Source organism: Dromaius novaehollandiae, chromosome 3 (genome assembly GCF_036370855.1).
Source record: "Dromaius novaehollandiae isolate bDroNov1 chromosome 3, bDroNov1.hap1, whole genome shotgun sequence".
NCBI lineage: Eukaryota > Metazoa > Chordata > Aves > Casuariiformes > Dromaiidae > Dromaius > Dromaius novaehollandiae.
The window spans coordinates 101868967-101892285 of NC_088100.1; the positions used below are offsets into that span (position 1 = coordinate 101868967).

The window sequence follows — 23319 nt, forward strand, 5'->3', positions numbered from 1 at the left end:
CTTCACTAAGTGGCAAGCAGCAGAGGTCAGAGGTCAAACGAAAAGGATAAGCGTCAATGGGAGGCCCTGTGGTGTGACACAAGTGCATAGTGGTATATTGTCCACAGCCCATGAAGAACTTGTCAACAGCTCAGTGAGAATCCCGCACAGGAGCGTCTCCTGTTTCATTGCATCCCACTCCCCAGAGACAGTGGCAGATACCCAGGGAAGGAACAGCTACATAAGCAAGATGGCTCTCTAGGAGCCCTGTTGTCTTCTAAGTATTTATTCTTACTTATCAGCACAGAAGTTATCAGTGGAAAATGCTTCCAAACTACTGAAAAGTTAAATAGAAGCAAGAACTGCTAGAAACAGGTAGACTAACAATGAGTTATGCCTTAAAGTGCTAGATGTGAAGATAAAATACCGAAAGTTATTTGTTAAATTGGCTCAAGCTATGTTAAACCTCTGCAAAATCCTCTTGTGACATCTGAGTCCAGTCCTTCATTCTCCCATGAAACCTGAACTTACCTAAGCACCAAACCAGGCTTTGATGAACCAGAATTTCCTGCAAGAGAAATAACTAAGATGTAGTGTCCTTTCCAGGAAAAATTAATTATCAAGTTATCCTCTGAAACGTAACCCCTCCAGGAGGCAAGCTTTCATTTAACTGGCTCGGATCACAGATGTTACCAAGGACAGAAATCTCTACTGTTAGATGAGATTGGTCAGGTTTTCAATCCTGATACGGAGTTAATGGAGTTGAACAGAAGAGAATTTGGGTCACAGTTAAGAATTCCTGTATTTCTAGAATAACCAGTTAAAACCATACAATATACAGACACACTGCCTTTGTTTTGGTTTTATACAGCTCCTAGGACAATTAGGTAAAAGCCCATGAGAGGTCTTTTAGGCTGAACATCATACAAGTAATAAATCACAATCCATATTTTATTTTGAAGAGAAAAGAAACCAGGATGTAAACTGAAGAATTCTGAGTTGTGTATAATAATATAGACAACGACAAGGTTCATCAGAAAAAAAATAAATAAATCAGAAAGAATGGAACAGCATCTGTTCCCAGATGAGGCACTTCATAAAAGTGTTTGTGGATGGTCTTGCAGCTCAGTTTATTCGTACTGAAACAACAGGACTAATCTGAGCGTGCAAGTATGAACAAAAGTGAAAGAAAGTAACATTTTGTTCTCTTAAACTTGAGTTTGTGTTCCTGCAGAAGCAGTAAGGAACTGATTTGGGATTGCAAAGCGTGTTTTAGCGAACCTCTTCTGGTTCTTAATGAATTCAAACATGCTGTATTTTCTATCTGATTTTCAGTCTCTCCTTGATCATTTAAATGCAACAAAATATACAAAAAATGAAGATGGCCTTACGGATTCCCAGCTCTTAGATACTGGCACCTGATTCACCCTGGGGCATTCAAAAACTGAGAGGAAGAGGAGATTTTCTCCCATGGGATGAATTAAGGGATATCTCTTGGTGGACAAATCAGGCAAGGCAGAAGAGAGGAGCAGCTGGACAATACCATGCTTACGTGAATGAAGTCCAAGTCAGGGCTGTTGCAAGGATATTGGCAGAGTAATTTTAATAGAGCAGAGGAATTTTGGCCATCAGAGAGGGTCTGTCAGATGGCTGTATTATTTTTAATTGTTTCTACTGGCCTATGGGCACTTCTGTCAACTTCTCTGACCATCACTTACATTATGCCAGTTATTCCAAATCAACTGTCTTGAAATAAATGGGGTTACAGCAGTATGAACTGCAGTACCAAAAGGAACCCAACCCTTGCACTGTAAATATGATGCCATCTGGGGAAGAGAATGTCACCTCTTTATCTCCACCGTTCCCAAGGCCAGAAGGACGAGCACTACTTCATTGAGCAGTGCATCTACAGCACCAAGTTTTTGGACAAAAGACTGGCAGGGAACCAAGCCAGAACTCCTAGGCATGAAAAGATGGGTTCAGCTGCTCTGAATAAAATTCTCCACAATATATATTAAAATAAATGCATTATGATTGTTAATATCAACAGCCATGTACAGCTTTGCAGTCCCCTAAAGTGTCTTAAAAACACTGGCAAATATCAGTCAGGCAGCCAAGCCTGACAGAATCTTTCATCCTGAAGAGAAGTACAAAGAGACTAGAGCCAGCTTTTTCAACAGCCAACTTGAAACCAAGAGTGTCCTACTTGAATCAAATCAGTCCTGCTATTCAGCAAAATTAGGCACCTGCAGCTCCTGCTGATTCTAGGAAGAGCACTGGGTCCTTCAGATCTGTGAAAATTAGGGTTTCAGACTCACCCCAAAAGCTGTCTTTGAAGCACAGCTCCTTTGCTCCAAGCAAGAAAGCACGTCAGAACTGAGCAGGCAGTGACAAACAGAAGTCTCAGCTCCTGATCTGACAGGTCACAAGTTCTCAGTCTTTGGAGCCTGCTGTACACATATTTACGACTTAGCATTACAAGCAGTCTAGAACATCACGATACTTCCTTCCTTTAGTTATAATGCATTCTTATTCTTTATTCTAAGCTTACCTGAAAACAATTCGACTGCAGAGCAGATACTTCCTCTCTGAGCTGCTGCATTCAGAGAAGAAGGATGACCTAGGCAGCACATCTGCTGAGAAGCACAGGCTTCAGCCATGCAACTTAATTTGGGTGTACATGAAATGCATTGTGCTGTCTGCACAAAGCCATGCTTTGATCAGCTGCCTTTAGAAACCTGGAGGAAGTCCCTTTTAAATACATTATTTGAACCTTTAGCAATAGGAAGCTTTTCATCTTTTGGTCTGAAAGTTTCCCAGTAGAATCCAAGGGCCTGGGAAATTGCATCTAAACTCATCCTCGGAGACCACGTTTATTGTTTTTCTCCTGTGGGTGTATTTCCCATTAATATCAACATACATGGACACGGAAGCTGAAGACCTTAATGGATCATTCCACTTTGATCCCGTAATTCTCAAACCTCTAATAAGAAGGGTATCTAACGTACTAGACACAGCTTTCAAAACCACTTTAAAAACTGACTTTTGTCCTGTTCCTGCTCTCTTTGAAGACAAAGAATGCTTCAGCTTGTGCAAGCAGAATCAGGCGTTCTTCTATCCCTGCAAAGATAGCAGAGGTGTCACCTCTCTTGTAATGAAACATTTTTAAGGTGTTAAATTCTCCTTACATAGGACTTGATACGGTTGGATTCTGGCCTTGTCTCAGTTTCAAGTAATAGGTCAAGTTTACTTTTCCACTTTATTTTCCTGTGTGGGATTGACCTTTCAGAGGAAAGCACTTATTTTTAAAAAGCCAAACGGCCACCTTTCATCATTGTGGCACTTTGTTGTGAATCTGAGGCTCTGCAATGCTCCAAGTGCTTAAGGAGCTCTTCATCCTATAGCACAATGGCATCAGACCTTATTGTGAGCAATCTGCTTCATACCCAGCACACATGGGGCGATTTCCTCTGGTTACACTGCACCTGGATAAGTTACACACCAGCGTGCTATCATTGGGTACAGATTATGGCTCTGAACACATCTAAAATCACTCCCTGAGTTATTCACAGTTTTAATAGAAGGAAGAAGGAAATTAGAAACTTTTTTCTACAAACCCCACAAAATATTCTATAGTATTTTTATGAATGATACAAATACTCATCCACAAATCTCAGGAACTGTTAAGGGATCAGAACAGGGAAGCGATAAACTCCTCAGATTTGTTGATTGAAAATGGAAAAGAACATTGTTCTGAACAAAAATATAATTATCAATCTAGCATCTGAACATAGACAATTGGCTGGCTTGAGAGAAAACCAAAATGACTTACAAGGTTCACCTGCTAAATCTCTGTTCCTCTGTCCAACTAGGGCTATCCAGCACAGAGCCAATCTTGCATCATTAAAGGCAACTTGACTTCACTGGATGGTCAGCGCTATAAAGAGATGCAGAAGGAAAGAGAATGACTAAGCCAGAAGAGAACAGAACTGATGCGGGTTTTATTCAAGATCTGCCAAGAGAATAATCCTGAACAATCATAGTGTAGGAAACCAGAATAGAGCACCAAGCTTTAAGGATGAAAATCTTGTTAAAAGGGCTAGGTATCAGTGTAAAACCAAAAGATAAACTACATCTTTGCCTTCAATGGCACCACTACTGTATGGCTTTGAATAAATTATGTGAAAAGGATTTAGAGGCTCAGGTCCTAAACTTATTCCTCCTTTGATAGGAAAACATGCAAACAATGATCTGGAGACGAAAATTAAATCCCTAGGACTGGATCATGTTCAGAATAAATACAAAGAAGTTCTTTAAAAGCTAATCTCTCAGAAGTCTCAGTACAACAACGCGATACTCTCTCAAGGTGCAGATTTCTCTATCTTGCTGCTTAAGTATGCTTTACTGTGCAGCTGTAACAATGCAGAGCATTTTTTTTAGTTCAGTTAAAAGGTTAAAAATCATCTTAAATCATAAAAGAAGCAAGATACGAAGGCATGAAAATAGAAGTTGTAGGAATCAGATTCTCAGACAGTTACAGAGATACCACTCCGATTATTGTTTCTTAGATATATTTATTTTATGAAAATCTAGCATAACATTTTTTTAATCAACTACTATGTCAGGCATTTCTGAATAAACATATTCAGATTTCTAAAGCAACCCTCCTCATTAAAGGAAATAAACTTTATCATTAAACTGACCTATAAACGAAGGCCAACACTGCCACAACCACTGTCCCTCTAACAACAAACAGCTGCCTTCTGGATAGGTAGTTTGCCTGCAGCCCAACATCTTTAAAATGCACCCTTCCCTATGCTGTAACCTGAAAAATGATAAAGGTTGTACCCGGCAGTCTCACCTCTGCACGGACCGCAGTCAGTCTGGGAGCTTCTGAGCACAGCTAGCATGAAAGCAGGTGAGCTGGTTTCCTCAGGTCTGAGCCCGGTACAAACCGTGGCAGAAGAGCACACAGCAGCCAGGAGGAAAGGACCCTTCTGACTGACAGCGCCTTCCCTGTTGTGGACCCTGCTCCTTCAAAGTCCCTGAGTAACCAGAAGTCTCTAGAGAACTGAAAGAAGAAAAGGGGAAAGATTAACAGATTACACATTTGCTATACCTTTCCTGAGATCTTTGGTGCTGAGATCTTGGCCATGCCTCTACCTTTTAGCTGTCAGCTATGACGTGTCTCAGTTAAGGACCAGTCCTACACAGTGGTGAGTTTATTAAATGTCTTTCAACTTGGTTCTTCAGACATTTATTGGTTATAGGAGCTGCTTTGGAAATCTTTTAAATCAAGATCTGTGTGTTAAACCCAAGGTTTATTGCCTTTCCTATGGTGTTTCTTTCAGTCATCCAGCATGATCTCTATCAGGCCACAACAGGGTTTTTTTTAAAAAGTGATGAAATACCTGTTTCCCAGACTACCTTCTTCCTGTAAACTACTCTAGGGAGCAATCCCAATTTATGAATCAGTAAGGAAGCTTTATGTAGGTATATCTTGCATTCTAGAGGCTTCAAGTCCAGTATATGATCAATATTATTCCAGATGGTCATTTAAATCCAGTTACAAAAAATGGAAACAAAATTTAATTTAGCAGGTTAACAATCCTGATATTTACAGATTAGAAACACGCATCTTGAATGTGCTCAAGTTTCCTTCCATTGGACCTTTTGAAAACTTAAGGATGTGTAAAATACCTGCAGGCTGATATCCTGTCCTGTCGATGCAGCTTTTTCTTTTTTTTCCCCCATGTATAGATTGTTTTTCAGGAGATAACTACTAAATATTGAGAGAGTATTCACAGTACTAGAATCTGGGTTGTTAGGTAAATGCATAAATCTCGCAAGTGCTCAATTCTTCATTGTGTTCTACTATCTATGTAAGTAAGAGGCAGCAAGGAGGAAATTCAGAATTTTTTAAATTATTTTTTAATGACAGATCATTTTTTCCCTTCAGTGCTCTTACTTGTGAAAAAACTCTCTCTGTCCTGAGTCACATTGATGACTGCCCTTCAACTCACCTTCAAGGTCAGTGGTGTTTTTTGCTCTTGTCTTATTTAAGTAGGATATTTATTGGTAACCAGCATTAATTGTCCCAAGGCATTTCTCAGATAATCAGCAAGCACGTAACTGAAAAAGACAAATATTGCTTTATTATCTCAAAAACAAAAGTGCATACACATCATGCAAAAAAAATATTAAGTAATCCAGTGTAATCTGGTTAATTATCTTAAGTGCCTGCTCTAATACCCTGAATGTGTCAGCCTACAAGTCCACTTCCTATGATTTTCTCTCTGCAAGATCTGCAAGTAATTTAGTCTTGTTTTCACAAAGCGCAAAGACATTCCATTTGTTTACACTAGAGACAAATTTTACTCAATTGATGCAATTCCATTGATTAAATAATGGCTTTCTTCCTCATTTTAGGCAATTTCAGCCTTATATCATGACATAAAAGAGGTAAGTGATTGTCATCTGTGTGCATATTATGTGACGGACGGATTATCAGGTATGAGCCTTACTGCCTAATGACAGGACCTTTTTCAATGACTGATTTAGGTCTGAATGCTCATAACCTGTTCTGAAAACTAGGCAGATGATTAAATAAGTCAACAAAGGGTCAACTGTAGGCCAACTACAGGTGATTTAACTGGATAGACCTCTAGTAGGTCAAGTGAAAAAAAGCAGATATAATTTGTCCAACTCATGCATTAAAAACACTGCTGAAGAACAGCTTCTGTTTATCTGCTATCTTTAAAATTTATACTCCTTCTTTAAAAAATTATTGGGTATGTAAGGTCTGCATTACATCTTTTTTAAAAGAGCAAAAGCATACAAAAGTCTACAGATTCCTCTTCAGTGTGGGGTTTTGTCTTAGGAAAAAAAACGCAGAACTGGCTATCCTGTTTGGAAGATAAGAAAATAAAATCCTTAGCGTTCCTGGTAAATAGAATACAATTAGAATAGTTTTACAGCAGTAGAAGCATATGCCCTGCATTTGCTCGCACAGTGCTAATCCCAGTATTGCTCCTGGGCCCATCCACAGTCTCTCCAAAACCCTAGCATATGACGTAGTCCTTTTTTTCCTGGCCTTAAACCTATGCATGCTACCAGCCTCTGCATGCGAGCCCAGGGATGGCTCCGTTCAACATATGAGCTCTGGGGAGAGCAGTGAAAGCCACCTCCTTAACACAGGAGAGGAGCGGGAAGGGGTGCAACCACACGTGTGATACTCACCTGCACGTCACCGTCTCCTTAAGGACCCACCAGAAAAGGCTTTTTGAATCTTATTTCAGTGAAGCACCAGTGACATCTAGCGGGCAGTTCTTCTAGCGGGGCAAAACTGATACCTTAGCAATTTGTTTGAGGGAGGCTGCAGGGCAAGGCTCCGGCACAGAACGGTGTATTTAAAAGAAATGTCCCAGCCAACTTGCAATACGCTATTCCAAAAGGAAAAGCGCAACCCCCCATTTTTCAGTCTCGTTTTCAGGAATAGTTTCAAAAATAGCCTACTCAAAGCAGACAGCTCACACTGAATGTTTGAGCCCCAAAAGCTGAAGTTTGGCAGAGATACATGCAACAGTAGCAGGGATCTTATAACGGAAAACATTAGACAATTGTAGCTCTAAGTAAAACCTACCTGCATTTGCCTGTATATAGTGTGTCAGCAGCTAATCCTTTCCTAAATAACACTTCGCAAATGATATTTCATTCCTTAAACTATAGTATGGATTTGTTAGGTTTCAGGAGTAATTCCAAGTTCTAAAAACATCTAAATGCTATACAAACAACAGTAATTTATTTTTTAAATAAGATTCTGTGTAAACACTTTATAGACACCCCTGAAATTTGCTTGAAAAACACAAAGCTTTTCTAAGCCAGTATCCAGACCTTGGTGCTTTATGCTGCTGCGTGTGCTTCACACCACACAGCAACATCTGCTAACAGTTAATTTGGAAAATGGGAGACTGTCACCACAAAACGTAGACCTTTTAAAATAAACACAAGAAAAATATTACCAAGCAAAAATAAAACTGCATAATAAATATAAGTGGGTGGTAGCTGCACACTGGCATAGTGGATTTTATAAAATCAGATCAAACAAATCACGATGCTGAAACTGAGCACCACAGAGGCACTTCCAAGGGACTGCTGTTGTCAAGCTCAGATCTAGGAACCCCATCCTCCGCCATTATTTTTCCTGTAAAAAATGTCCTAATTATCTATTTATTTTAATGGGATGGTAATATTAAAAATATAAACCTCAAAACCCAAATTTCAAAAGTACTCTGTCAGCAAGAAAGGGCTGGTCTTTCTTCTTTATGAGCTCTAGCTACAGACAAGCAGAGAAATCCAGTCCCAGCATTAGATGAAATATGGCTTGAAAGCAAAGTCAGAACTTAGTTACTGGTCTTTTTCTTTTTTTCCTTTTTTTCTGAAGCGCAAAACCACTTGTGCTAAACAATGGAGAATAGAGAATAGCAAAGGTTTTACTCATGTCTTTATTTTCCTCCATATGAATGAAAAAATAATAATTCTGCAATTCTGAAAAAAACAAACATAGAACTGAATAATTAATTTTAAAACATAGGCTAAAAATTCCCATTTTCCAGGTGATATCAGCTGGGAAGGGTCATATCATGAGCCTTTGCAAACAGATTAGCAGAGACTATTGTCAGGATTACTTTGAAAGAAATACCTGACTCTTGCCTACCTTAAAATGCCAGAATGTTTTTCTATCAGGCATTTTTGGGAACAAATGAATTGATCTAACTTTCTTACTAGATGCTGTAATTTCACACCCATATTCATTCTTGCCTCATTCAGTTCCAATTATCACATAATTGTTTTTCATTTTTGGAAGGGGACTGTCAAGATGGGGACAATGGAGCCAGTTTAGGAAAGAAAAAAGCACTGTAAATAGAAGGACTCTGCTGGCCATGGGCAAAAACATGAGCGTCAGACAAAAAAAGACTATAGAATTACCTTCTTTCAAGAGAAGCCTGAAATCCTAAGACTCTTCCACAAGAGGAAAATCAAAGATCTGAATTGTCCTCTGCTGCCACTGTGAAAACTGCCTGAATTTGGAACATGCTTCTCACAGACTTTGGAAGTAAATCCAGGAATCGAAAGCTCCACATTCCTCTGCTGTCTGCTTTTAACTGAGAAGCCCATTGGCAAAGTGAATTGTTCAGCTACCACTATCATCCAGAGGATGGGGTCTCCTATATTGCTTTTTCCTTCACAATTTGGTGCTCTTAGAGAGCTCATCCTAAGTTTTAAGAAATAAGGACTAAGTTTAGTCAGGAGACTACTGCTATTAGTACCACATTGCCTTACATGAGCTGGGCTTACACTTGGCTCTAACAATTCAAACCTGCTGATGGGCAAGTGTATCATGAATTTTTAAGGAGAAGGGTTTCAGTTTGCTTTTTCCAAAAGTCCCTGGGAATTTAGTAAAAGATCTTTGTCAAAAAAAATAGTCAGAGCATTAAGGTTCTCAGCTAGAGCTCTCAGAGTGTTTTTGTGCACAGAACGACCAGGGGTTGTTAGTTAGTTAGCCAGTTAGTCTGACAAAGCTCCCACTGAAGTTCGTACAAAAACTTGCATTTTCGGTGAGCCAAGATTAAAACCCCCATTGAAGATTGATGCTGCTGGGGAAGATTTTCAAAAACCCCCACTGAGGCATGAGGTGCCTACTTAACTATTCATGGGTTTTAAAATCTTTGTCCTCCTGGCTCTGTTTTTTTGCTGGAAAGGTTGGAAGTGCAAAGTGAATGCCAGGAAAGCCATTTTCATGGCTCCAGCACCTGAATGCTGTTCTCAGCCATCAAAGTTTACTCTTGCCTTTGAGCAGTCCTTTTAGGTGACCCTAGACAGCTCAGGTACTCCCAGTTCTGCAGGGTGAGATCAGATTTTCAGGACTGCTAATCTCTCACAAAGTCATCTAAAATTATTAGAGACTTTCAACATCACTGTTACAGCCTTATTCCCCGCTAACATTGGCTTGCCCCATTTCCTCACCTCACAGGGCAAAGCAGAAATGAATGCATTGACAGGAAAATCTTAGGTAGCTTAGCAATCAGCACAGGAGAAAAGACCACCAGGAAAAAAAAAAAAAAAAAAAAAAAAAAAAGATAGTTCTATATACAAAGCATAGTTTGGAAACATGTTTGATCCACAATGCCTGGGAACAAACATGTAATAATGAAAATAAAATGTTGAATAACTGTTCATTCACTGAGTGCTATCCGTCCTGTCCCGTGGCTAGGCTGAGCTAGTCTCGTAGGTGTAAGATTAACATGAGTGAAGAGGACCTCTTCTAGGGTGGAAACAGGCATTTCTGACATTCCTGAGGGGGGAGAGCCCTGCCTAGTGAGTTCCCTGGCCCATTGGAGCAGCAGGAAATGGTATTCCATGCAGCACAAAAATGACTTTTGCAGGCAATTGAATGTGCATCAACTAATAGTACTCAGGTCAGATGTCAAAGGAGAACTGGTGCCAGAATGGTGACATACGGCTGGCATGAAAAGGCTTGAGGCGTCACCATCACCTTCCATCTGAAGATATCAAAGAAATAGTCGGACGTGAACAGATAACATCCACTCGTGCTTGGAGAAACAGGAATTCCATTGCTTTCAAATATTTTTATCCCCAAGGTAGACCTAATGAATTAACCCTTGTAGAGCTTGTAAGTGTGTGAGTATAACATATCTGGTTAACCTCGTGCTATAAACAGCAAAGCAGAGAAATAAGATTTTGACGTGCATTCTCCTGTGTTCAGTGAACAATTTTGCTGTTTGTCCTGATGGGGTATACTAGTCTAGGGTTCTTCTTTGTTCAATGTGGGTAGATCTAACAGGAAAATCTTCCTTTGCTATCAGGGTGAAAGCTGCCAGTGCCATCCCCTCTACCTCAATGCTGTCTCTAAATATCCCGGAAAATCCCCATTAACCATGTTTTAGCTGTACTGCTTCTCTGCTCCTGCTTTTCTGTTGCCCTTAATGTAACTACTCATCCATCTTCATCTGTTTGCTGTCAGTTTAGGTGAGGTCAGAGTACAACGTCCCCTCGGACCCCTCAGCACTTGAAATGTTTATGTACAGGAACAACTCTCTGCTGTCAAATGAAACTGGATTAAAAGTCTCTTGACCAAGACTCTCGTGTTTATTACACAGCAGTGGTTTTAAGCCAAATCTGTGGTATGGAATCTGTGCTGTGCATTGGCTGTGATTATGCCCATAATCCATAGGAATCATAGCCTGGGAACAGCACATAATTTGACTCTTTCAATGGAAGTTCTTACTACCCTTTTATTATTACAAAATAAATTTAATGAGACGGTCAAATATTAATTCTCTAAGTGTACTGAGAACTGGGAGTCTTCTCACTATAGTGAAAGTGAATCCCTGGTGGTTTCTCTGATTTACAGGCTTTTACAGCTCCAGATCACTGTACCTCTGAATTGCATTGTTTCTCCAGAGATTGCTCTACTATATATTTTCATAGTTACAAATTATCTTTCACATTTCTTTGCAATTATTCAAAGCCTCCAGTTCTCCTAAGAGGTATTTAAAATGCCTGTATTTATGTAGCCTGTTTTGAAACTGGGAGGTGACTATAAAGGCACACAAAAGTCACTGTAGCTTTTGCTTGTGTATTTGATTTGCTATTCAGAGTCCAGAACTGGTTTTACGTCTGTTGCTGGGTGTCTGTCATCACTTCTCTTCAGAAGCCCAGCAGGGAACCCCAAACAATACCATCCTTCCAATGGGAAAGAGGTTTCTTTCTTCCCAAGTTTTAGTGGCAAAGTCTCAAACAAGAGTGAAACATTGTGTGTCACAGTCAAAACTGAGAAAAAGGCAAACAAAAACCAGCTTTTCCACCCACCCATCTTGGCCATGAGCCCAAACTCTCCCTGAGTTACAGCAAGCACCCTGGAAAAGATAGGATTTTTCCAAATTAAAACACCCCATGTCCAGACCACAATTCCTTTCTAGAGAAAATCACAGCAAGTTTCCCTGCATTCATAGTCTACTCTAATGGAAACAAGAAATTCTTACTTACCTTTTTTCCTGGGATTCTATGAGAAGAAAGAACAATAAGCAGCTTCAAGAAAGACTGTGTGGTACTAGGCCCTGGATGTCTCTGGTACCACTAACCTACAAGCAGCTGCCTTGGGGTCAGTACTCATCTGTTGGTGCCTGTCAGTCTGCAAGGACTGCAAGGACTAACGAAGCTGTGCTTTAGTTTCAGAGACTCCCCTCTTGGCTCAGGGCGTATGCCACTGCACTGCACCTTTGATGGCCCATACATCACGGTGCCATTGTATCAGATGTTGGCCCCAGACATCCACACGGACCAGAGGACACAAGAGCCACAGGTGGGTGGCTCATCAGGCCAAAGAGTAAGAGCCACTTCATACCTGCTCAGTCTTTGTTGCAGCTCTAGGAGGAAGATAGACGTAAGCCCCCAAAACATTCTCCTTTTCCCAGAAATCTAGACCAACTGGAAACCCTTTCCAGAAGCTTTTTCAATCAGCTGCTCATTTACAATACATTTTTCCTTTTGCACTATTTCTTAATCATGCCCAACATCTGCTACATTGTGTCTGGGAATTAACAAAATAGGCCTCAGTTTCCTGAATTACAGTGATTTCTTTGCAGCAATTTGAGGCTGTCTCAGCAGAGCTTCTTTTTCAGGGAAACTGAGGAACATCATATTCATCTGTGGGCTCCTAATCCCCTCAGACTAAAGACTACTTCCAAGAGTTTTTCGGGTTACTTTCAAACTGTGCTTTGATTAGCTCTTGCAGGAAAGCAGCCATAGAAGATCTTATCTCAACCTTTGAATGCAATGACCTTGTTGCTCCATTCCATCAGTGGTTTTAAGATCACGTTATTAGGGATAATATTAGGAATTATGGAATTATTTTAGACTTTTAGATACATTTTTGCATTGACTAATTTATTCTGTCTTCCTTCTCATAAATGCCTAATGTAATATATGAGACAGAGAGTTTGTAAGATTCTAACGGTATTAAGCTTTCACCTAATCATTATTGTTTGAGGCCTGATGAAAACTCAGCCTGATCTGCAGCTGGGTCTTACTATTATCTGACCCCAGACATATGATGGTACATTAAAAGTGCTGGTAGAATATCTGGTTAGCAGATTCATGAAGGGAAAGTTAATCAGCTAGTACTATGCATACACTGCTGTGCATTTAAGTTATATCTGGCTGCCATGTGTGCCCAGAAGCAGTTCTCTCTCTGAATATGCTGAAAAGCTCTGTCACCACAAGTCAGGCGCACCCTTGATATTTTTCATAAGGCTCTAGAGGAAATTAATGTTGGTTCTTCAAGGTTATAGCTTTTATATGATAAAAAAACCCTACACTGGCTGTATCATATGGAAAACAGAAACAGACTCGAACCAAGACAGGTAACGTAATCCACATGCAACTGATAACTCAAGTACAGGTCTGATGTTCAGCACGTGACAGAATGATAGATGGGGCCAAGGTTTGCCTCCTGAAAACATCCAACATCAGTGGGAGAAATGAAAGCAATAGGAAAAACGTGCAGACTGATGGTGATGGAAGGTGAGCCGTAAAAACACAATAACTGTGAATATAGGTTCTTAACAAGAGTAGAGAAGCGTTCATGGATCAAAACTGAGTGAGAGGAGGCAGAGCCCATGCAGGTACAATTGTTGGTAATTGGGATACACAACCACCTCCCACCACTAGTTTAGACCTGGAGGGGAGGGTGTTTCGGAGAAGCTTGTTAACTAGACCACACCACCCACTCTCCCCGCTATCGCCAGCAGTTACTTTCTTAACACAGATCAAGAACTCAAGATACTGGCAGGCAAGACAGATAAAAGACACATTGTCATCTCTGGTTTACAGAAGCAGAAGTGACAGGCAACATCCTGAAAGTGACTGGCCCAATGACTTTCAGGGTGTCTTTCCCAGAGTCAGGAATGAAGTCCAGATTTTCTGAGTCAAAAAACGGTATTTCATCTATAAAATTTCACCCTTCTCCATTGACAATTATGCCTAGAACACATACAAAATCGACACTTACACTGTACATACGTACCGATAAGTAGCACTTTACTATGGAAACCTTTGTATTCTCTTTCCTGGCCTGTTTCTAGATTGCCTGAAAAGCTCTCAATTTGGGTTGCTTCCTGCACTATTCTCAAAAGAGAAGGAGTGGCTTACAGACAGAAAGAAGGAAGGAAAGGTTAGTCTGGAGCATAGCTGGTATCGACATGACCATTTCTTTCTTACAGTAAAAAAATGGGATAGGTGCTGAGGTTCAGTGTTTTAGACTCTATAGAACCATCCTGTTTGTCAGAGCTGCAGAGGACGCTCACAGCAAAGTCACAGTTTTGAAGAGTAGTTACATATATGTTGAACTCTAGCCACATGTTTAAATTCTGTGTTTAATGTAACACACAGGACTTAATTAAGTTCAACAGTTAAAAGTGTTTTGCTTAGTCAAACTAAAAATCTTTCAGTGTCCGTAGTAAAGTCCCAAGTTATTTTATGCTGGGATGTATGTGACAAATCTGCAGGTATTGGAGATTTTCTTGTATACCACCAAGTCCTGAATGGTTTGGTCCTGAACTTGTAGTAGATATGTAAGAATAGCAACATGCGTTCCACCCTGCTCAGAACTGCCAGTTTTATGCACAGGATTGAAAGGCACTCAGTTAATAAGATGACTGGATGCTTAATGAAAGCATAGATGAGAAACAGATAAAAAGCTTGGAGGTCACTCCCAGTGTTGCATCAGTTTAAAACTGGAATAATGCTGTGATGAGTCAAACCCAAGACATACCAATCCACAAACATAAGGACTTGGTTCTTGATGCACTACACATAAGACTAGTAAAAAGATCAAAGGGAACTCTCCAGATAGTATTTTGGGTGACTCATCCCTTTACCTTTTAGGTCTTATATACTTATATACAGGCCTTTTTTGTGGAATAAGACAAGACTGACTATATAGAGGGAGACAGATAGGATGTGTTTTATGGGAACAGAGTGTGAGTGTGTGTGTCTGTGTGGAGGGGTGTTTATAGTGAGATCCATTCTTTGCCCAAAATTCAGCAAAAATTTTTCAGCAATTATCTGCAGCAGTAGCTTTTGCAAATGCATCCTTAACTGACATGTTACAAATATTCTAGTACAACTGAACAGAATTTGTCATTGTCCATACAAACATCCTCTTAAGACTCCATCGTTTCCTGTGTATTCTAATTTGCTATTCTAATTGTCTCTGGGTTTGTCTCATCAGAAGAATTCTTCTTTTAACCTGCTTTCATATCAAAGCAAGTTCTATCTTCATTAACACACAATTCATCACAGAGAATGAAGATTTATGACATCTCGTCTTCCTGAAACAGGAAATATGCTACCAACACAGCTCAGCATGTCTGCAACAAGTAACTGAAATTAATTGTCCCATGACATGACAGAGATCTCAGTTACAGAGAAGATCCCATACTCTGCCAAATTTAGAAATCTGAGGAGTCTAATTTTTACACTGCTGAACTACTTTGCCAATAAAAAAAAAGCCTAGAAGTGGGGCTTCACTATTTCAAATGAGAACTGCATTAATGTTCTCAGATATTACAGTGCCAAATATGGTAGAAGTACGTGGCTATTACTTTGATGTTTGGCTGTTCTCTGTCACCTGATGCATTACAGCTTGAATCTTCTCACATATGGATGGCACAAGAAACCCAGCTTGATGATAGCAAGAGTAGGGCAAGCAGCATTTCCTTGCGCAAGCTACAGAACTGCCATGCAGTCATTTTTTTAATGCTAAAGTGGAAACTGGTTCCTTTTTGTTCTCTGCCCTCTTCTCTACTGAGCATATCCATACATTTGGGAGAGGGAATGGAAACAGCAAAAATAGTCACAAAGAAGATTACCACGCCATTGCCATCTTCTCTTTGCTTTTCCCAGCTGGCCGAGTATCTGTGTCCTCCCATCACAGCCTGTCAGGTGGATGAAGGAATGTCTCTCCAGAAAAAGCTGCAGCATCAGATGGTGGGAAGCCCAGGGAACCTGCTTGCCACTGTTGCATCAAAACTGGCATTTTCTGTGGAAACGAGTCCATGGAGTAAAGTAGAAAGATGGTAATTCAAAAGATCGAAACCCTCTATTTCCACATTTTTGTAATGGGATATTTAGACTTTTCATTCCTAAATTACCTTTTATTTTGGAAAGTTTTCTTAAGACTCCCTCTCACCCAAAATGAAAAAAATATATATGTTTTTTGCTGAATCCAAATGAAGGACATTTTCAACCTGCTGACAACCTCAGAAACAGAATCTTGATTCAGAGTAGTGCCGAAGCAATTCAGACTACACAATTCAAACTACAAACAACTGCTCAGATTTATGCCAGGCCTGATGCATGCTTTCCTGGCTCGTAAATGCATTACGTGCAGCATCTAGGAATAAAGCATTCAGCCCTGAAAAGGAACAGGAAATACATGGAAATAAACCTCGCGTGGGAATCATCAGTGCTGTTCCTCCCTGCTTAACAGTCTGAAAATACCGCTTCCACTTTGGCTATGTTTTCTCAACTTTGGCTGCACTGTGACCTTAGATGACCCAGACTGCTACAAATCTAGCCACTGTATATTTGATACAGAATACTAAACAAGCAGTGTCATTTTTGGCCAGTGCTAAATCCGATCTGACCTAGATAGAAAAGCCCTTACATCCCATTCCTAATCCCTTTGGTCCCATTCAAGCATCCAAGCCTGTAAGCAAACAGTGCACAGACTTTAAGAAAAGTAGATAAACAAATCAAGTTTCCCAGAATTCTAAAAACTCGTACTTCAGGAGATCAATCCAAGTAATATCAGTCTCCATGTTACCTAAGGGCATATTTCCCTGTATTGCCCAAATGCTTTCAGACCATTCTGTGATCGCAAATAGATTTTATATTTTTTCCAGTGTCTATCGCTCTAGTACCAGATTGGAGCAACCATATGTTATTAATCAGCTCTCCCTAGAAGAGAGCTAATAAAAAGGTATATTTTGCATGAATCTTGCCTCAAGTTAAAAAAAAAAAAAAAAAAAAAGTTACCATTTCAAAATATTTTGCTTCAATCTACTGGACATTCCATTTAGCATTTTTCTGCTAAAAGCATGATTCTCAGCCACAGCCACTTCATCAGTATAGAAAAAGTTGACTTTCCCACAGTCTTTCAAACAGTCAGACAACAAACTTGCACCAAGATGGTTCAATTTCATTGGAGTCAGCACCTACTGAGCAATGTGGTTTGGGTTTCTTTTAAGCATTCAAGAACATTTCTCATAATAATGCCAGATGGCCTTGCAATCAAAACCTTTGCATTCAGCCCTTTACCTCCAAACCCTGTGCTGATAGTGCATAGATTTGAATTTGAATGCACAATATGGAAGTCATTTCAGATTAGTCGCAAAAAATAAAATAGATTACTTCTGTAGTGACAAATTTTCCAACTGCATTAACTGTTAGTCGGCTTTCACATATCTATCCAAATATTATGTGAAGAAAAAAGAGAAAAGAGAAGAGAAAAATTTCTTGACTACCATCACGAAAGAAATTGTTTCTTAATTACAAACAGGATACCCTTAAGCCAAGAACTGAAGAGAAGGGCAATCTATGTGACCTTTCCACATCATTTTGCTTTGAAATATGGGGTAGGCAGAACCAATTGATGTGAACAGATTTAGCAAGTTAAACACCAAAGGCAACTTTTTATATTTAACAACGCTAGGTCTTCTACAGGACGAAGAATAGGAATAAGAAAACTTGTTATGTCCTCTTACAAAATATAGCATGTATTTAAAAGGAAAATATTTGCTTACCAGTTGTGGCTGTATAATGTCAAACATACAGTAGCAACATGATATTTTAACCTTACCCCCAAGCTACAAGAAAATTGAGTAGATAGTTGGTTTTCTAGTGTCTTTAAAGTAACTAAACATGAAAGGTCATACTTAGGGAGAACAGTAGATAAGCTGTCCAACAAGGCCAGCAGAGCTGAGGAAACATGCTCATGTGCAATGGATATCCCAATGTTTGCTTAGAAACGTGTCATAAATGTAACATTTAGTGATGGTTTAAAAGAATGCCATGTGAGTAAGCAGTAGAATTTACACAGGAAAAAAGAATAAGAGAGACAGAGTAAAGAGATGGCTGAGTTAACATACTAAGTCTAATTTTAATTAACTTTATGATCAACTGGTTTTATGATCCTGCATCACAGTTAATGTAGTCATATTTCCTTTTAAAAGGCAATTAAATGGCCTGCACAGAGACATCCAACCTCAGAATAATATCCTATTCATATTTTAGCCCCAGAGTATTGGCCTTTTGTGATGACAAAGTGATGAAACAGGGAAAACGTGCCTGGACTAGATCCAGGGTCCTCCAAAGTCAGTTGAAAATGACAGGTTTCAGCAGACTGACACACAACTCAAGGAGAAACATAAGCATGATTTGAGGTGCTCACTATCAGAATTTGTCAAAACTTGTAACACCCACTTGATGAGAATTGTGTCACAAGTTTCGGGGGGTTTTATGCCAGTACAGAATAATACAGTGTTTTGAGAGGGAGAGAGAAAAGAAGATGGCTTTTGAGAGCTAAAATTGCTCCAGTGCTAGCCACAGGCAGACAGCAGGAGAGAAAGAAACATAGGACCCATTTCTACACACAGAACTTGAAGCTCCCCTCTTCAGTGACTATGCTCAGCAAGCTCCGAGAGGCAGGATGGCTCTCAGAGAGCAGAGTCCTACCACAGTACCCTACCAGTGATTTATAGGTAGGCTATTACAGTGGAGGGGCCCCATTCTTTAACCCCACGGATAAAGATACTATCTCATGCATCATGAAACAGTGGAGATCTCAAAGATGGTGTTTTGTAGTAGTGAACTCAAGGACATTTTTTCTGTTCCAATGCAGGTTTACTACAGTAGCATTTAAAGAACACTTTCTTCCTCATTAGACCACTGGACCCCATTCTGAAAACCACACTGCAGAGGGGTTGAAATATTTCCACTAAATATATATTTATAATTTATATATATATCTTATGTATATAAATTTTACCTTTGTTTGCAAATATATATAAATATGCAAACATACAAGTATGGGTCCATCATAAAGTTTCATTGTGCTTAATTACATAATCTTGTTTTATCCCAAAATATCACTGATAGCTGTACATTTGACTACTTTATTCCAAGATGAGCCAAAGCAGTTGCTGCTAGCTGTTTCAGAATCAAGAATTTTGCAGTAGACAAGACAACCTAATATCGTACTTCAGAAATTACAACTTTCATCCAATGAAATCACTCGCAGATACTGCTGTTCTCTTTCTGTGTTTCAGGAATCAAAAAAAAAAATACTCCTCCATCCAACTAAAGGAAGCACCCCCAAAACAACAGTGTTTGTAAAATAAGCTTAACAGAACCACATTCACAATGTCCAGGTTCCTCTGTAGCTGCTCTTCAGCATCAACAACCAACCCCTCCAGGATTTCAGCAGGACTGCAGAGCTAGCACTCTGCAGTAGGAACAGACCCTGTCCTGGCCAAGTGCCTTGCTCCAGAGCTGTCCTGACATCTCCTTTTTGTGGCATCTCAGTGAGGCAACATTCATGGAGGACCAAGGAATGCAATTCATGGGACAGAAACATCATGCGCCTCTTTCCCTTGGATTCCTTCTGCAATGATCCCAAGCCAAATTCTGTACTATACTTCGGATAAATAACGGTGAATAAATGTTGGAAAATCTCTAATTTTATGGAGGTACAAGTTCCAATTTGAATAAACTCTGCATACTCTGATATTCTCCCAATGTAGACTTGTGATATTTTACTTTATCTTAATTTTTATGAAATCTTATTTTACTGAAGTTTTGAGTGTTCCTCATGACTTCCATAAGGTGAGGGTTTATTGTACACTAGCTGGTTCTCTTACGTACAGCATGCAGTGCCTGTAAATTTCAGGTTAATTAACTCACATCTGGTTTTCCACAAGCAGAAATACTAAGCTCTACAGCCAACTCCTATTACTAGCTAAAGTGCTTTGTGCTCTCACTTGTCTAGGGATGAAACTAGTGCATCTTTGATTTTTAAATCTATATTCTTAAAGTCTGATGCCTTGTTAGAAGGCCAGGGGTTATTAATTTCAAAAACAGAAGGTAGAATTTAATGAATAATGAATAGCAGCTGTTGGAAACAAATCTTTGTAGCCCTGGGACCATCTTTCCCTATGTTACAATTACACTTTGATTGACCTCAACAATAACTAACGAGCATGCCCAGCTGGATCATAAACCAAGTATATACTGTGTCCAGATTTGGTGTAAAATTTCACATCAATGAAACACTCCCTGTCAGTCTAACTTTGTCCCATCATACGTCAATCAGATTACAAATAAACTCATTAGAGCCGGGAATCGTGTTTGTCTAGAGAAAAGTTCTTTACTGGCAATGAACACATACAGTTTAGAAAAATCACTAGTACGTCAGGATGGCTCTGCCTCTGGAGGAGATCATTCTGTCATGACAAAGCATTTGGGGTTTGTTCACTGTGCGAGTACGTAAGGGCATTACGGAGTGACAGTTTTCCAGGTTGCCAAAAACAGCTACATCTCTGCAGCTGAGAGGCGGAGAGCAGAAAAAGATGAAGTACGAGAGGATGGGCTGATTGCACATCTGACATATTTTCTCTGCTAGGAAACGTACTAAACTGGGACTTGGTGCTTCAGCCGGTTTGTTGCGAGGAGGCCTGTGGGGAATTCGCTGGGGAGCTCAGTGCCTCTCTCATGTGGGCAACCGCAGAGCAGAACACCTGAATTTGTCTAAACTGTGCAGGGACAAACTGCTTATACACGTTAGCAAAAGAAGAAAAATCTGGTTTGCACTGTCTTGTGAATGGGTTACTCGTGATCTATAGCCAAAGAATATCAGGGATGAGCCACTGGTGAATAAAATACTCCAGCCCTGAGATCTACCTATGCTCTCAGCTTTCTGGAGCATCACCTGCCCTCTCCTGACAGTTCCAGGTGAAGCAAATAAAGGAGCAACAGATTCCCTCTCACATCAAATCGTTGGACTTTTCCTAGCTCTTCCATTTAAAACAGCTACGTATTATTATTTGTATTATTGTTACTATTGCCAAATGTGACTCTTGAAAGCTTATGCTCTGGAGAGGAGACAAATTTCTTTGCTACTGGTTCACTATGCTATTACAAACCCCAGATATTTTTACAGGAATTTCTTAAAGGGCACAGCAGAACACGCAAAATTACTTAGATGTCAAAATATCCCAGGTTTAGTTTTCCAGCTTTAATTTCCTAGATGTGTCCTGTGAGACACATGGCACTTTGTACAATGCACTCAACAACAGCAAGCTCAACTTGCGGGTTGCATATGACACATTGCAGAGCTATAACTACACACCTTACCTCTCTCCACCAGAAGAACATCAAATGCATCCTTCCTCATGTTGCTTCCCCTCTTCTGCACCTCATTTAACGGGCTGTGAATAAAACAGACTGTATGACAAATACCAACATGGATTCTGCCTGCCCTTACACTAATGTTTTTCTTCATTTTGTTTTCTCCACTTGACGTTTCTACTCTGTCTCTGATGGCTTCTCATTATTTCAGAATCTTAAAGTGAAGTCCTGTTACCAGGATTTCCTGTTCTTGTCCATCTCTATATAGAATTTCTTTATAGATTCTTGTCCGAATCTCAAAAGCTCTGCTCAGAGGAATATCTCACTCCCTGGTACTCTCGTTTATAAACTCCAATTGATTTCAATAGAATCCAAAATGAAATTATTTAAAATATACAGCTGGCAATGCCTTGGTTCAAGCCACAGGATTGCAGGTATAAACTGTAGTTACGCTATCATTTCAAAAACAACATACTGTTCTTCCTAGTTTAAAAAAAAAAAAAAAAAAACCCACACACAAATAAACACTCACCAGTAGGTAAAATTATACACTGCCACCACTTCCAGCAAAAAAACAACCCCCCAGGACCTCAAACCATCGCCATACCAGATCATCAGGCAGGCAAATGAAGCTTACAGCACACTAGCTGTCGACAATCCCAGCCCAGGTAGATGGATTTGGGAAGTAAATTCCAAAGCTGAGGTCAAGTGTCTCTGGCAGATTTCAGTTATAAGTGCTGTGTTACAAGAAGAGAAGCGGTCTCCTGGGTAACCATTTAGTGCTTTCTAGGTCAAAACTAACACCTTGAATTCTACCCAGGAACTTATTAACAACCAGCAGAAGTCGCAGGAACTGATCTAAAGTGTTCTTGGCATGAAACTCCGCATTGTGTGTGTGCAGCCACATTCTGCACGAGCTCTGGTCTCCAAGGGTCTCCACTCTCCACCTACTCCTGCATGGAGCGCATGGCTATAACATAAATACAGCGCCAAGGTGACAAAGGCATGGATAACTGTGACAAGGTTTCTCCACTGGAGAGAAAAGGCCCATTTTTCTTGATATCAACATACAAGAGAAAAAGTGTATGTTTTTTCAAAAGACCTCTCTCAAAGTGTTTTGATGCCATTAATCTTGGAACCCTTAAAAAAAGTTTAGCTAGGGACTTTTTTTGCGCTTTGGTTTGTATGAGAATTTTCTGACCTCACCCTGTTGAAATCAATTAAGCTATACATGTGTGAAAATGGCACTGGGGTCACATCAGCCCGGAAAGCTCTTCTGGTGTGAGGATTAGTTAGGACATACTGGAGAAATTTTAGTGGATGAAATGGCTTTCTTTGTCCTCCACAGAGCTTATTTCTGTCATGCCTCTTGAAGGTTTATGGAAGTCAATTAATCTGTTTGCATTGTCAGTTCAGGACTGAGCTGTACAGAAGAGTGCTTCTTGGAAAATGCATTTAAAATCATATCTAATTAACTGACTTGCTCTGCATCTGTAAATGCTGTAACTGACTGTACTACATAAATGATTCAAACAACAATAGGACTGGACAAGACACTAAATTAACACTTCACTTTGCTAAAAGACTTTCCGGACCAAAAGCATTTTAGCCCACTATGGACTAATCTGCAGATACAAACAAATATTGCGGATTCAGGCTTGAGTAAATTTCTATATAGGTAAAGGCAATTTGAGTCTCAGACAGTCCAGGCAAAGCTGATGACAGAAGCTCTGGCACATATAGACTGCGTATCCAATTACGAGTAATAACATGCAGCAGTGATACAAACTGAACTAGTCCATGAGCTGAAGTTACTGCGTGGGTCTGGATAGTTATCAGCATTCCCTTTAT

At 39.8% G+C, this 23319-nt stretch overlaps 1 long non-coding RNA gene across 1 annotated transcript; it reads right to left on the reverse strand.

Annotated features, from left to right (window-relative positions):
• Positions 1-374: 374 nt before the first annotated feature.
• LOC135327719 (uncharacterized) lies at positions 375-16074 on the reverse strand. Its single transcript, XR_010388108.1, has 6 exons — positions 15933-16074; positions 6003-6111; positions 4841-5050; positions 3812-3916; positions 2298-2429; positions 375-547 (listed from the first exon to the last, which is right to left on the reverse strand). It is a non-coding gene; the product is annotated as an uncharacterized LOC135327719 (long non-coding RNA).
• Between the last annotated feature and the right edge of the window lie 7245 nt (positions 16075-23319).